The 13,629-nt window shown below is 41.2% G+C and overlaps 1 long non-coding RNA gene across 3 annotated transcripts in view; it reads left to right on the top strand.

The window, feature by feature from the left end:
- LOC310706669 overlaps nt 1–5,252 on the top strand; it is an 80,358-nt gene extending 75,106 nt beyond the window's left edge. For all 3 annotated transcript variants that reach the window (XR_014526036.1, XR_014526037.1, XR_014526038.1), the window contains 2 exons: nt 4,810–4,920; nt 5,021–5,252. This is a non-coding gene — a long non-coding RNA (uncharacterized lncRNA). The remainder of the gene's footprint in view (nt 1–4,809; nt 4,921–5,020) is intronic.
- The last annotated feature ends 8,377 nt before the right edge of the window (nt 5,253–13,629 follow it).

The raw sequence follows: 13,629 nt of genomic DNA, 5'->3' as shown, positions 1-13,629 counted from the left end.
TCTATACCATCATCCCTAGGCAGCAGGACCAGTGGTCAGGGATGATGGGAACTGTAGTCCAAAAACAGCTGAAGACCCAAGTTTGGAAAACCCTGTTCTATACATTATAACATTATAATGATGTGCATTGCCATGGAGGGAAAATGCACAGTGCAAGGATATCACATTGCAAGCTGCATTATGTTGAGGAAAACAAAAAAATGGAAGTGGCAGCAAAAGCAGCAGCCCTGTGCTTCTTCTATCATCTAGTTCCACCCGCAGACAAATGGGGCAATAGGATGGCCTAATAAGATTGCTCATTAACCACCTGCCAGCCAAAATATAAGAGAACGGTCTGATTTATTGTGGAAATAAAAGAACACACATTTTTTAGAAAGGAATTATGTCTGCTGGTAAAAGGCACAAACGATCATTGCTGTGCTAGAGACAAACATGCACACAAACCCTGTTAAAAAACCCAGACCTGGTTTTAAACTCCCCCACCCACCCCCAGTCATGTTCCACTGATTTTTAATGAAACTTGTTAAGTTTATTGAGTTATAAAGGCTTAGCAGATGCTTAATGGCCCAATCAAGTAATTAATTGCTACTTCCGGTTGAACAATGTTTTGTCAATCAGCCATGATGGCAGGTTTAGTGAAAACAGTTGATTATTTAAATGCTCTAATCATGCATACTTAAAACATTTTTGGGGTGGGGGTGGGGAGGGGCGGTTACTTAAGCCAGTCTGAAGAATTCTGTTCTCTTTGGAATAGCAAAGGCATACGGTAATTAAAACAGATGTGGTTAACATCTTTCTCTAGGGGAATGAAAACTAGAGCAATTACTGATGACGATGGTTCTTTAGAAAACCAAGCAAAGCAAAGCAGTTTCTGTGCATTAAACATCTAGTCTACTCATAACCTTCTTACTTATAACCGTTAATTTTTTTAGGGATTTACTTACATTTTATTAATTATGCATCTATAAAGTATGAGTGATAGCAGATAAATTTGATTCAGTTAAAGGCAAGCTAATAAAATTTGCACTTTCCAAAACAATACATTAACTGAAACACAGCCATCCTTTGAAAGTTGCACATTACGAATGTTGCAATGCACTTATCCAGCAAAGTCACATGTACAAAATTGCATAAACTAGGGTAAGCTGTTCATAGAAATGTATATGCACAAGTAAAAATTATTTTAGAGGAAATTGTATTGTGAAAATGTGTATATGAGGGGAAATTGCATATAATTCATTTTATTGCATGTAAATATATGCCTATTAGGAGATGTTCTGGCTAAAATACTGATGAATTTTCATGAGGAATTATTTTTTAAAAAATGCAAACTGTTGTGGAAATGTGGGGAACAGAATTTGACAGGAAAAATGAAAAATGAAGGAACCTGACATTGACCTATTTGCCCATCCCTAGTTCAGACACACAGATGCACACACACCTCTTTCAACAGGCTTGTATGGGAGATTTAATATCTGCCATGGTCGAATTGTTTTTGCTACTGTTAATTTCATCCTTTTGTCTCCACTGCATTGCTCTTGTTATTATATTCCTAAGATGTTGATGATTATAGCACATCCTAATATCAGGAAGGTTAGAAATATTTTAAATACATAATGTACATATTTATATATAGGGTGGGTTAGAAATATTTTAAATACATAATGTACATATTTTTAATAGCAACCCTATCATACTCATAATATGAGTAAGTAGGAACTAAAGTGCTTTGGTTGTATGGGAGGAATCATTTATGGGTGAGACCAACAGGAAAAGGAAACAAGGGAGTACAGTACAGTATATGACTAGTTTCAGTTTTGTATATTGCTTTGTGGCAACACACTGCTAAGTATAGCTTGTTTCAATTTAGTCTGTGGTTAATTCATAATTTTGCAAATACAGTCGAACCTTTGTTTTTTAACGGCATTCAAAAGCCGAAAACCCGGAAGTAAATGCTCCTGTTTTCGAACGTTTTTTGGAAGCTGAACATCCCACGCAGCTTCCACTTGAGTGCAGGAAGCTCCTGCAGCCAATCAGAAGCCACACCTTGGTTTTCAAACATTTTGGAAGTCAAACGGACTTCTGGAACGGATTACGCTCAAGAACCAAGGTACCACTGTACTATAATAAGTAAAGGGTAAAGGGACCCCTGACCGTTAGGTCCTGTCGCGGACGACTCTGGGGTTGCGGCGGTCATCTCGCTTTATTGGCCGAGGGAGCCAGCATACAGCATGACTAAGCCGCTTCTAGCGAACCAGAGTAGTGCACAGAAATGCCGTTTACCTTCCTGTCGAAGCGGTACCTATTTATCTACTTGCACTTTGATGTGCTTTTGAACTGCTAGGTTGGCAGGAGCAGGGACCGAGCAATGGGAGCTCACCCCATCGCGGGGATTCGAACCGCCAACCTTCTGATTGGCAAGTTCTAGGTTCTATGGTTTAACCCACAGCGCCACCCGCATCCCATCTGTACTATAATACTTGGGGCTTAATTCTGAGTAGATATAGAATTGCACTTTTTTCAAAAAGGGCAAAGTGGAATGTAGAAAATTTCCCATACATTTAATATTGCTTAGACCAAATCACTCATTTTATTTCATGTGTCAAATCACTCCTTATAATGGTGTCTAATCTTGAAAACCCAAAACCCAAAGCAATTCTATTCCAGCCATTTCCCTTGGGGAATTTGACTACATCCTAATCTACTAGTTCAGAAACACTTTTTCCTTTCTCTCCGACCATTTCTTCCTAGTTATACTATCATGTATAATATTACTATATCATTAAATAAACCCCTGTTCTCCCTGTAAAATACCTAAAGGCTTTTACAATCTAAACCAAGCTGTGGCACTGGGGGCTCTTAATCCTTCCTCACAAATTCAGTTCTTAGCTCTTTTTTACAGGTTTGCTCTTCCAGCATTCTAACACTTTCTCCCAGCCTTAAAAAGAACTGTTTTCGTTACACCTCACACATTTACAAGATCTTTGTATTAACTGTGAGTGATTTTGCATGAACTTTTAATTTTTAGAGCAGCTACAAACAAACAAGCACTCTTGAAGAAGCACCTTTTAAATCAACACCATGAGGCTGTTGAAGCAGTCAAGCCTATTGTTTTCATGTTGCTGCAAACTTCTCAATTTGGTAGTAGCAAGCTTTTGGGGAGGTAGCAGGTAGCTACAGAGAAAATGCTGGCATCACAGATGCAGCCATCATGTAGAGTGACCCTTATGAGTGCCACAGAAAACTGGGAGTGGAAAACAATCCAGGTTCCAGCTGTAGATTCAGGACCTGGTCGCCGATTTGAGACGTCAATATTTGTGGGCCCATTTCAATTTAGATTTGATATGGCATGGTGGGTCTACAAAGGATTCTGAACAACACTTAGCTTGTCTTGGAGCCTCTAAAGTTCAGGGTAGGCACTCTAGTTGGGCTAGAACTCCCATCATCCTTAGCCATTAGCTATTCTGACTGGGGCTTATAGGAAATAGTGTCCAAAAGAACTGAGAGCGCCCCAGGTTGCCCTCCTCTGCTCTAAACTCTGATGTACAAACAGCGCCATTATTGCGAAATCAGGGCCTCCAAGCCAGTTGCAAACACCATGCTGCAAAATCAAGCCTTTCCAACCACTCCCTCTGGATGACCAGTTTCTCTGACCCATTAGATTTACGGGAGGCACTGGGGGTTGTGGAAAGAATCTAATTCATGCTCAGAAGCTTTCAGGATGAACAGATTCCAGACCCTCTAAGTGTCCCCATTTTTCAGTGACAGTCCCGGATTTTCAGAAGCTGTCCCAGTTTCTGATTTGATCCTGGAATGTCCCACTTTTCCTTAGGACATCCCTATTTTCATCAGAGAAATGTTGGAGGGTACGGTAAGACGTCCCTCTTTTCACTGGAGAAATGTTAGAGGGTATGGAGTTATGCGACCCCCTGAGCCCAGGAGATATGTAACTATACAACCATTAGAAGACATATGAAGGCAGCCCTGTATAGGGAAGTTTTTCAATGTTAATGTTTTTATATAAGTTGGATGCCACCCAGAGTGGCTAGAGCAACCCAGGCATATGGGCAGGGAATAATAACGATGATGAAATAGGATGTCCCTATTTTCATCGGAGAAATATTAGAAGATATGAGATTCCAACTGCTTTCCGTGGGCATGGGCCTATGCGAAGTGACAAGCTGATCTATCAGAGTCCTTTTATAGCAGTGATGGCCAAACTTGGCCCTCCAGCTGTTTTGGAATTACAACTCCCATCATCCCTAGCTAACAGGATCACTGCTTTAGAGGTTATAACCCACATTACATTTTGTTACAGGTGAAGTCCTTGCTTTAAACTCCAGTAGCGGGTGGCGTTGTGGGTTAAACCACAGAGCCTAGGACTTGCCGATCAGAAGGTCAGCGGTTTGAATCCCAGCAACGGGGTGAGTTCCCATTGCTCGGTCCCTGCTCCTGCCAACCTAGCAGTTCGAAAGCACGTCAAAGTGCAAGTAGATAAATAGGTACCGCTCCAGCAGGAAGGTAAACAGCATTTCCGTGCACTGCTCTGGTTCACCAGATGCGGCTTAGTCATGTTGGTCACATGACCTGGAAGCTGTACGCTGGCTCCCTCGGCCAATAAAGTGAGATGAACGCCGCAACTCCAGAGTCAGCCACGACTGGACCTAATGGTCAGGGGTCCCTTTACCCTTTACCTTTAGCTTCAACATATTAAAAACTAACAGGAATATTTTCTTTCTCCAGAAAGCCCTGGTAACAGATAGGGATTTTCCCCTCTTGTTAACCACAGGATCTTGATTCTACTTTCAGAGGTACCAGAACACCAAAGCAGCAGCCAAGGATATACAACAAGGAGGAGGATAAGGGGAGAGATGGGGAAAGAGGGACATACATTAACAAGGCATTCTCCACTATTCAACTGTAAGTGACAGAAACTATCAGTAAAACTATTCAAAATGGCATTGTCAAGGTTTGTTAGGTTTGGACTACACAATCCAATTAACACGAATTCACCCTGCAGGAGGCTGGAGTCAAGCATCAGCAACTATCCTTGGCTGAACTGTCAAAACTCTGCAGATTTCAAAGATGGAAGATGAGGCAAATGATGATGAAGAGCTTTGTGAGTTTTTTTGAAGTCCAGTTGTACTGCTTTTACCGATATGATTGCTCTATTGTGTGAGCTCAGTTTATTCATTGGAAGACAACCATGGAGCAAATATTCAAAATAATAAAACTTATACATACACAAATAAGTGAGTACCTTTTCATGAACCTTCTGGCCACCAAGCTGTGGGGAATATTATTGTTACTTAAAATATGAAAGACCATCAACATTCCCATGGAGATGAGTCTGCTGACATTTTCCTACATGTTAAAACTGTAGAAATCTTAATAATTGGGCAGTCTTTTCAGTGCTAAGACTCTGGCAGAGTTCTGGAGCAGAATTAGAGAGGGTTGACCATGAGGAGGAGAGCTAAAACACAAACTCATTCAGGGAGCAGTAATCTTGTGGTGCACCGTCTGGTCAACCAAACAATTTGAAAGGCGTGCTACTTTGTTTTAGCAAAACCTTTACAAAGCTACCATAGGTTTAGTAGCTCCTATTTCAGCTGTGGTTTTAATTCCCTGCAGAGTTATCAACCACAAGGCTCCTACAACTCCAAATGCCTTTTATAAAAGTACAAATTGAAGGAAAGACAAATAAACTATACTAGTTTCCAGAGACAGTTCCGTTGCATTCTGTTATTAGCCTGCTTCATTTTACATTTGTTTTCCAGAGCCAAATTTATTTTATTTTATTTTTTGGGCTCGTACAGTACGGCAAGCACTGTAACAGGTTTTGCTGACTTGGGGGGGGGGGAGCTTGTTCTGCTAGTTAGGCTGTCCCTCTGACCATCTGTTTTTCATGCCTATTTTCCTGATTTAATATGCTTCTTCATCATTTCAGCTTGCGTCTCAGCCTTTTCAAATAAAAAGTAAGCAATAGCATTGACTTAGCATTCACCTGGTTTCATTGCTAGAAGCAGAATATCTTGACCATGTGCTGTGGATGGGGGAGAGGTTGCTTCAAGCTGTGTTACCATGCGGTGTGAGGGAATCTCCAGATGCATTGCTGGGAAGGGCAGGGGGAAGAAGCACATTGCTTAGAATGAAATTGCTCAAAATTTGAGAGGGGGAATTTCATGAAATGGCAGGCAACCTAAGTGTGGAAAACATTGCCTTAAAAACAAGCAAGACCTTGCCTTTTGGTTTGGAACTCAGATGGCATCATCCAAAGTATGGCCATGATTTTTCACAGCCACAAGACCCCCTAGGTATGCAGGAGTATATCTGTTTGTGAATTAAAATGGAAAGAATATGCCCATCTCTAGTAGCCATAATGCTTCTGGTCCATTCAGTTATTTGGCTGGGAATTGTGGAAGCAAAGCTGTTTCTTCCACAGCTCTGTAGGTTTGCCCTTCACAGGGTGAGACCCTTTCAGTCAAATCCTCCCAGGTTGCTAAATGTTACAGTCCAGCCCAGAGAGATGCAAACAGAACAAACTTTTATTGACCCAGAGCCACTTCGACATTTCTATAGGGGCCTAAACAGAGTAGGACCATGACAGAACTTTGACTCAACTGCCCTTGGGGGTCTACCTCTTTCCCCTCACTTTCCCAGACTTTAACTTATTTGTTTACTTTTACTTAAAGGGGCAGCAACATAATAAACATCAGAAAGGGCGAAACATGTACATTCATTTCTCTGTAATCCCCTTTCACATAAATAAGCCTCCCAAGAAACTAAGTTACTGCGTGGCACACATGTACTATTAATAAAAAACAACAACCTGAAATTAAAGGTACTAAAAGGTACCCACCCTGAGACCTGTGGGTATAGGGCAGAATATAAGTTCAATAAATAAAAATTTTAAAAAGGGTTTTCCTCTCTGTTTCTGTAGTTGCCTACTGAAACAAATAAAACTTGGGATAGACAAGGAGTAGATTTTTGTGTGTAGGAGCTCTCGGCAGAATTCTGGTACAGATACAAAATTCCTGATCTGAGCTGGGAATGTGCTCAGAGGCACCAGTTCCTTCACAATTCTGTCTGTTCCCCTGAGCAGCTTTGACTCCAGATAGTCTTCGGAGGTGGCATAGGCCCCTTTTGCTCCATGTATCATGGTTTGCAAAATGTCCTCTTTGTGCTTTATTTAGAAATTTATGCTTTGTCATCTTTTTCTATCACCTTCCAAATGTCATGGCACTCCCCCATTCTGAAAAAGAGCTAAATTCCTCTCTCAAATCAGCTGTCTGATAATTGTCAAAATGAATACTTGTTCCCTTTCCCCATATTCTGTAAAGAATTACTGGAAAGCAGCCATTTCCCTGACAATCTGTCTCGGCAACGTTTCTCCACGAGCTGCAATCTGGCTTCTCTGTTACTTGTACTACAGCCCCCTGCAGTGCTCTGGGTCACAAATGATTGATTTGTACTGTCAAATTATAATGATGATTTGGTGCTTTCTCTCTCCCTGCCCTGATTTTGGATATCTACCCTCTTTTGCTGCAGTCTGCCATCACACAATCTTTATCCCCCCCCCCCTTTTAGCTGAACCCTTTAAAAAGTTTTTAAATGAATATCGAGAATAGAATCAGTCTGTGCAATGAATAACAGCTGAGCATTCTCTCTGCCACCACCCTGCCCCATAACACTTGATTTTAACAATGAAAACAATTCTGTGATGCCTTTAAGGAAATTCAGCTCCACGATCCGAAATGAATATTCAATGTGACATTAAAATTTCACAAATTTTGATGATGCAGGTTTGAATGCAAAGCGTACTTTTCTTATATGGAATAGTTCTTACATTTTTTTTAAAAAAATATATTCCCTGTTACATCCCCATAGATAGATAAGAGTTGTCCATAGGAATTCATAGGAATCTCAATGATTTTAAGGTGAGAGGGATGGATTGCCAATGTGCTATCCCCATCTCAAAACCTTTCCAGAGGTAGCAGCAAGAATAGAATTCACCATCTTACCGAGTTCTTATTTAGTGTGAATTTTTTTTTGTGTGTGTGTGTATAATTTATTATTTGTTTCCCCAGCTATTATGGGTTTCCCCAGCTATGGGGCTATCTGTCTAGCCCATTTTAGTGTTGGCTAAGTTCAAAAATCCTCCTGGAGCTTTAAGTGTGTATTGATAAATGTACTTTTTCTGACTGACGGTTGAATAAAAAGGTTGATTGATTGATTGGTTTCCCCAGCCACTCTGGGCAGCTTCCACAAAGACCAAAAATACACTAAGATATCACACACTGAAAACTTCCCTGAGCAGGGTACCATATATACCATATATACAGTGGTACCTTGGTACTCAAATGCCTTGGCTCCCACACAAATTGGCTCCCGAGCGCCGCAAACCTGGAAGTGAGTGTTCCGGTTTGTGAATGTTTTTCGGAAGCCGAAAGTTAAACATGGCTTCTGCCTGAGTGCAGGAAGCTCCCACAGCCAATTGGAAGCTGCACCTTAGTTTTCAAACTGTTTCGGGAGTCAAATGGACTCCTGCAAAAGATTAAGTTCAAGAACCAAGGTACCACTGTATATACCCACTAATGCAAATTCCAAACCAAATACAATTCATTCTCCATAAGGTATGTTGGGAGGGGCTGTGGCTAGAATAGAGTGATTCGTATCAGCTCTGCCGTGTAATTCGCACTGAATACTGCAGCTCATACTGGGAGTGGTTTACCAAAGTGCTTGTTTACAAAGCTATTGTACTACCAACCTTACTATATGCTTGTGAAACATGGACCACTTATAAACACCAACTCCAACTCCTCGAAAGATTCCATCAACGGTGTCTCTGATAATTTTTACACCTTCTTTCATATGATAGTAGACACTCACTTGGGAAGACAGGCAAACTAATACCAGTGTACTGGAAGAAGCAAAGATCACCAGTGTTGAAGCAATGATTCTTCAATATCAACTTTGTTGGACTGGTCATGTGGTCTGATGATCGTCTTCCAAAACAACTACTCTATTCTGAACTTAAAAATGGAAAGCGTAATGCTGGTGGTCAACAAAAGAGGTTTAAAGACTCTCTCAAGGCAAATCTAAAAAAAAAGTAGTATAAACACTGACAACTGGGAAACACTGGCCTGCGAGTGCTCCAGTTGGAGAACAGCCTTTACCAAAGGTGTTATGGGCTTTGAAGACACTCAAACTCAGGACACAAGGGAGAGATGTGCTAAGAGGAAGGCACGCTTGGCAAATCCACACCGAGATCAACTCCTGCCTGGAAACCAATGTCACTTACGGACTCATTGTTAAAACCGTGTTTATGGAAAACAATCTTACTCAGCTACGAGTGATCGCCAAAGAAGGAGAAGAAGGTTTACAAGAACCTTTCAGTGTCATCCAGCAGCATTAGACCCACATTGCAGGTCAGTCAGAAGCCAATAGATAGTGCTTGGTTGTCCTTCACTTTGCCCATGTGATGCAGAGACCAGAGTGTGACTCCCTCAAGCTCTGCAGTCCTGAATCAGCACATACTGAACATTAATTGAACCAACTGTTGTGTATATTTATGGAACTTAACAAACAGAAGTATGCAGACACTCAATAAAGAATGAGAGATAATGCCCTACCTAATCAACTGACACAGCAAGCACTTTTGGTCACCAGCCCTTTCCTTTCTGGTACTCTCACTCATCCCGATTCCACCTCACTGTCCTGCTGCCCTTCTCCATCCATCCATCCATCCCCCACATTCTTCTGATGTAGCAGCACTGCAATATATCATGGAAGGACAACAATGGGGCAGAGCTCTTCCTTTTGAAGAATAAAAACTCATTTTGGTATGCGAAATCTCTATTTCTTGCCCTAATTTCAAAAGATATTATGTAGATGAAATGTCTATGGTTGGTAAAAAAAGGGGGGGGGCAGGGAGAGACTCAGAGTCATAAAGTAGTTAAATAAGTGTTTGCATGTTTATCTCAATAGGAATTTGACAGCTGTATGTTATTTGTGACCTGCAAACCATCAGTAGGATTAGGGGCATGCTTCTTCTGAAAATAACTGTCAGCTTGAAGTAGCAATTACAGTCTTTGGGCTGTTTTGTAGCATTTGGAAATAAAACAACAGTTCCATTTCCTTTGGGGAAAAGTTGTTTGAATATGATTTTCTAAAAGGTTGCTAAGACGGGGTCAAATATGCAGCTCCTTTTCTTATGGCCTAAGAAGTTTGTAGAAGGAAGTGGATAAAGGAGCAAAGAGGGAGGATTGATGAGGAACTGCCTAAGTGACTGCCAGGCTCTCATTTGCCAGGGTAGAATTTGAGAGGAGAACCCCCTTTCCTTTTCCCACCATGGTGAGACATTTTGGAGAAAGCTTCCTTTGAACTTGGCCCCCTTTATCTTGATTTTGTGCATCTGTCAGCGCTCACTAGAGACTACTGGATAAGGGCTACTTACGAGCTGATGAAACGAGATTGAGGGGATATATGAGCAGGCAGTGATAAAGATTGGGTCTCACCTGTGCTGGCATGCAAATATCACTGATTTACTCAGCTGTGCCACAATTACATTGCTAATATATTTACTCACACAAAATTGGATGACCAGCTGGGGCCTATTTATGTTGCTTTGGAGAGCTAGACAAATGAAGCCCACTCAGCCATGTCGCTGTTATACCTTTGTCTCATAATCAGTGCACATGATACATGCGCCTGCTGAGAGAGAGTGCTCTCAGTTCCCACAGTCTCTTTGAATGCGGATTCCCCTTCGTGTGGCATGGCTGCCACTTATTAGGCTGTGTGTGCACATTTCATTTCACTTTTGCTGTGTATACTGCCTTAAGGAAATCAGCCCTGAATGCTCACTGGAAGGACAGATCCTGAAGCTGAGGCTCCAATAATTTGGCCACCTCATGCGAAGAGAAGACTCCCTGAAAAAGATCCGGATGTTGGGAAAGATGGAGGGCACAAGGAGAAGGGGACGAGAGAGGACAAAATGGTTGGATAGTGTTCTTGAAGCTACCAGCATGAGTTTGACCAAACTGCGGGAGGCAGTGGAAGACAGGAGTGCCTGGCATGCTCTGGTCCATGGGGTCACGAAGAGTTGGACACGACTAAACGACAACATACGCAAGGTGGTTGGCAGCAACAAAATATACAGCAAATGACACACCCTATAATAATCTAACCCAATACAAAAGTCGTAGCAAAACATAACTTTAAAATGGAACAGCTTGTATCAAATAAAGTAATATTCAATAATCGATTAGGATATAATAGCACACAATAAAATTAACTCTCAAAACATCAGCAAATGATAATTAAACAGAAATTTACTCTTAACAATTACAATAAATAATGACCAAACTATGAAAAAACCCCCAAAAACCCTGCAAGTCACAATGCATAAAATACCACAATACATGCAAAACTCATGTAAGAGAATCAAATTGGGAAAGACACACAACTTATAAAGCTATTTCTTTTAAATCCCTAATCTGGAGAGAAATGCAAAAAAATCTGGGCACTGTCAGGTACACTTAATGGAGTTGCAATTCCAAGCAACCATTAATAAACTACAGTGCCCAGAATTCTTTCAGGAACAGAATGTGCTTCAGTTGTGCTTTAAATGTATTTTGAGGAAATCAGCATAGCACTAAGGAGATCATTCCATCTGTACAAGCATTTCAGCTTGCCAGATGGAATGATCTCCCCTCCCCCCCATGCTATTCTGGGTTTTGCTGCCAAGCCAATTGGACAGGTGCAGGGGGCACACAAGGGAAGAGAGGGCTGGAAAGCCCATTGGTTAATGGTAGACTTTGCATTGGCTTCTGCTAACAGATTTCATTCATTGAATCAGGTCCATCGTGTGTAGGCTGAATACACTGTGGGTTAAATCAGTAAATACATACTGAACCTTGCTACTTACAGTCTATGGCTTCTGCTGCTCTGCTCTACTTCAAGATCCTAGAAGCGGGTCAAGGAGAACTGGGGATCTTCCACTTTGCTGTACACTACATACATTTTTAGTGATGACTTCAATTAAACACATTAATTCAATATTTTTGTTGTATGCTGCCTTGGGAGGGATTATTTTGAAAGGCATATTATAAATAAACTAAAATAAAACAAACCCTGTGATGTAGGCCAGTGTTGAGTGGTTCCTGAGGAAAGAATATTGGTTTTGTCTGAGGCTGTCTCGTGAGTTTCATAGTAGAGGAAAAATCCGAATGAAGCATCTTCCTAGGTCTCAGTTTAATCCCTAAAACACTGGTACACAGTGTTTTATGATAGTTCTTGACCCACCCCCTATTTGTCCATCCATTACATACCAGCTAATGTACTGCATCAAACTAATGCCCTTTCCAACAGGCTTCCATTAATGCTATAATTTGGATTGGTAGTGGTGTGCACGAACCTGATCAGTAACAATTTTATGAGGCTCAGAGAAAGAAACCCACTTCCATTAGGTTGCCAGGGGTAACCCTGGAATGTTGATTTTATGGAAGCTAGCTGTGTTCATGTGGCAGTTGGGAATTGGTTGGCTCATGTTGAGAAAATGGTTGAAGATGGCTTGGCTGATGAAAGCGGATAACATCTGGCCCAGGGAGGACAACAACTGTGAGAGAGAATATGTGCAACATGTTCAACCATCATTTTATTGTAGTGCTGAATGAAAAGATATGTCTGCCTCCTTAAATTAACTATTGCCAAAGCTTCTGTTTCTCCCTCCCTCCCTCCCTCCCTCTCTCTCTCTCTCACACACACATAACCAAATGGTCAAGTGTTTTCTCTTACAGAAACATGGGGCACTAGGGTTCAAATCCCCAGTAAGCCATGAAGCCTACTGAGTGAGCTTGGGCCAATCACCTTCTCTCACCCTAAGCTACATCACAGCCAAAGCTATTTGTGATGATAAAACGGAGAGGGGAGAAGTGTCCTCGTTTGAGAAAAAGTGAGGTATAAGTGTAACAACATATATGCCATTATTATTATTATTATTATTATTATTATTATTATTATTATTATTATTATTATTCCTCCCCAGCCACTCTGAGTGGCTTCCAATATAATAAAACGCCAAACATTAAATTATGAGGGACACAATCGGAAGGCTGGTTCAAGGTGTGTCCCTTGAATCTCTTTTTGTAGTAATGCCAAGTACACAATAATGATGCATATAGAATACCCATTCTCCTGCTTGCACTCATAAAGCATCATACAAGTAGTGCAACAACGGGATATGATTTAGAGAAGGCACCCATGCTTTCCCAAAGTCACTTGCAATAAAGAGAACATAGTCATCCCTTTTTGTAGGCTGGTTACAATGTTTTTACCACTTTCCCTGCAGCACAACTGAAAATGCAGTCATTGTTAGAGTTGCCAATTTGTCACTATTTTATTGTTCCAATTATCTGGTTAGATAATCTGTAGGGTCTGAAAAGCAAGAAAACAAATTCCACCAGGGATGACCCATTTAAGTTTGCCATGCTCCATCAATGGCCTGCTAGATTCCAACGTGGTTTCTCCTCTGACTTACAAGGTAAGCTCTCTTTTTCCTGTTTTTGCAGTGCAAAGCTTCTTGGAGGGGCTTCAGAGCACGGCATACCACAACAGCACTAAGTAAAATGC

This window comes from Podarcis liolepis (assembly GCF_965112155.1).
Source record: "Podarcis liolepis genome assembly, chromosome: 5".
In the NCBI taxonomy this organism is placed as follows: Eukaryota; Metazoa; Chordata; class Lepidosauria; order Squamata; family Lacertidae; genus Podarcis; species Podarcis liolepis.
This window is presented reverse-complemented; position numbering and strand designations above follow the sequence as displayed.